The sequence below is a fragment of the Lactuca virosa genome, chromosome 2 (genome assembly GCF_052849685.1).
Source record: "Lactuca virosa cultivar CGN04683 chromosome 2, Lactuca_virosa_CGN04683_v6, whole genome shotgun sequence".
NCBI lineage: Eukaryota > Viridiplantae > Streptophyta > Magnoliopsida > Asterales > Asteraceae > Lactuca > Lactuca virosa.
In genome coordinates this window covers 83,501,047-83,503,891 of record NC_136427.1, presented here as the reverse complement: position 1 = coordinate 83,503,891, position 2,845 = coordinate 83,501,047, and the positions used below count along the sequence as shown (strand labels likewise).

General features: G+C 41.9%; 1 long non-coding RNA gene across 2 annotated transcripts; it reads right to left on the bottom strand.

The window, feature by feature from the left end:
- Positions 1 to 256: 256 nt before the first annotated feature.
- On the bottom strand, positions 257 to 2,414 carry LOC145156423 (uncharacterized). 2 transcript variants are annotated; one of them, XR_013736688.1, is made up of 4 exons: positions 1,973 to 2,414; positions 972 to 1,037; positions 489 to 727; positions 257 to 426 (listed from the first exon to the last, which is right to left on the bottom strand). It is a non-coding gene; the product is annotated as an uncharacterized LOC145156423 (long non-coding RNA). The 2 variants fall into 2 exon arrangements; XR_013736689.1 differs by lacking the exon at positions 489 to 727.
- Between the last annotated feature and the right edge of the window lie 431 nt (positions 2,415 to 2,845).

Below are 2,845 nucleotides of genomic sequence, written 5' to 3'. Positions count from 1 at the left end.
AACCATAAGTAAGTCCATACTTAAAATGTTTGATAAATCGAGAAACCGGATCCGTGGTTTCTAGTTAAAGAGTCTGGTTAATGCCTATACTGAGTCCTATAACCAAGCTATGTGACCAGTTATAATCCCTACACAACGCTTCATAATACATCCTAAAGATAAATATCCACCCGCTTCGATTGATCATGTAACAACCCAAAATACGACCCAAAAATTTTTGTTTAAATAATACTAAGGTTATCAACGATTTATAATATATCATGAAATCGTACGTCATAAATCCCAAAAAGTTATAATAGATGTGTCATAACAAAAGAACTATAACAACATAACATAGTATCTGAAATAAACTCCCAGGACAAAAGCTGAAGTTGTGGTGTGTGCAATGTCATCATCCCGAGCTCTTCCCTTTGCTTGCGGAAGTACCTGAAACCAAAACTGAAACTGTAAGCACAACGCTTAGTGAGCTCCCCCAGACTACCACATACCATACAATAGCATATAAACACATATTGGGCCTTGCCCACTGCATCGGACCGAAGTCTGGAAACTGCATCAGACCGAAGTCCGGAACCAACCAGGGCCTTGCCCTCTGCATCGGACCAAAGTCCGGAAACTGCATCGGACCGAAGTCCGGAAATGACTGGGACCTTGTCCCCTGCATCGGACCGAAGTCTGGAACTAACTGCATCGGACCGAAATCCGGAACTGACTGTGACCTTGTCCCCTGCATCAGACCGAAGTCCGGAAACTGACTGATCATAACATAGCATAGCATAAACATATCAACTAGCATAAACACATATACTGCATCGGACCGAAGTCCGGAACACATAACACAAAGACATGCTTGAATCACAAAGACATCAAGCACACTGATCTACTGCATCGGACCAAAGTCCGGAACTACTGCTAACTAGACGGGCCGGCATTGTGGTCGTAGACCCGTTCCCACTGGAAGGAAAACTCACCTCGTAGTGCTGGCTGCTGAGATGCTAACTCTAAAAGTGGTTGACTGCTGCTGTAGAACTGTCCGGCTACAAATTCCAAAAACACTAGATCAGTTACTGGTAAATGCTCTCAGGCTAAAATGACTATTTTACCCCTAGTCAAAGTCAACTCCCTGGTCAAAGTCAACTTCCAGTTGACCGGACTCGCCGAGTCAGGGCGCAGACTCATCGAGTCCCTTCATCACTAACTCTGACTTTAACTCACCGAGTCCTTTCCCCACTCACTGATTCACCCTAAACTCACAACTCGAAGAAAGACGGGGGACTCGCGACTCGACTCGCCGAGTCCGACGAACAACTCGTCGAGTCCTAACGTGCAAATTTCATACAATCGATTTTAATCCATTCAAGAGCATCTAACTCGTAGATCTAAGCTCCTGGGACCATCTGAACACGTAAAGTTGCTAACTTTACGTGTAACTAAGAAGGAATGAAGCTATTTCACTCAAACACTACTTTTCTCGGGAAAACTCATCCGACTCGCCGAGTTGTTCAAACAACTTGTCGAGTCTAAGGCAATCTTTATCGGACTCGCCGAGTTGCTCATCTAACTCGTCGAGTCCACGACTATCTTCATATGACTCGCCGAGTCAAGCTTGCGACTCGTCGAGTCCATTCAGTCCCTTTTCCATACAGACCTGATTTGAGCCATGCAGCAGCTTCAAATCATAGATCCAAGCTTCTAGGGCATGCTTATCACGTAAAGTTGCAAACTTTACGTGCATGCATGGCTTTAAAGGCTTCAAATGTCAAAACTAAGCTCTTAATGGGGTTCTAAGCTCAAGAGGGACCTCAATCACGATATTGACTGAAACTTTACACTTCTAGAATACAATGAGGGTCCAGATCTGAAGTTTCCATAAAAAAGGGAGTCCATATCTCAAGTTTGAATCATAAGAGGCTCCAAAGAAGGCATAACAAGCATTTTAATGGAGGAATGCACAAGGTCAAATCTTCATTACCTGAATGAGAAACAGATGGAAGCTCACTCCTGGATCTCCCTTCTCTTCTGTGGACCTTCTTTCCTTCTTTCTCTTCCCAAGGCTTCCAAGCTAGCACAAACACACTCAAACTCAACAATGGGGCCACGGTTTACAGGGGAAATGTTCTGAGAGTGATAGAGGTGAGGTTGGGGGTGTATAAGTGTGTTTAAATAGCGTGCAAACCCTTAAAATTAGGGCGTCATCCAGACAGGCGGACTCACCGAGTCCCAGCGTATGGACTCGTCGAGTAGCCAACTCAATTTGCGTGATCATCCTGTCTCTACTCGACGAGTCGGGCTACAGACTCGTCGAGTACCCCTTAAGGATGAAATTACTTTATTTAAATCACATACCAGAAATGAGGCATTACAGATCAGTCGAGGTTGTAGCTAGCAACCACAGGTGGGGGTGTCAACCCGTATAGATCTATACATACGTATCTAGCTCCTAGGATTAACGGTTATAGTTAAATGGGAATACTATGTGGTTAAACTTAGGTAATGAATATTGTCTCACTATAGAGGCCATTAACTAGGTTATACGGTAAAGTTTCACTATAAAAGCTGAATAAGTTTGATAAATCTGTAAAAGTGTACATCACATGCTTAAATAGATAAAATGTTTTTTCACATGCATGAAGGATTTCCAAGATATAATTGTTATAATTTGTACATATATAATTAATAAATATGTTTGTACATGCTCGATGTAAGTGAAATAAATTATTCACATGACTAACAATATTTTTAAACGCATGTATATCATAAAGAAATCGGTTTATAATATATTATTTTGACAATATTAAGTATTAAAACTAGATATATGTTTTATATGCGTATTCCATAGCCGTTA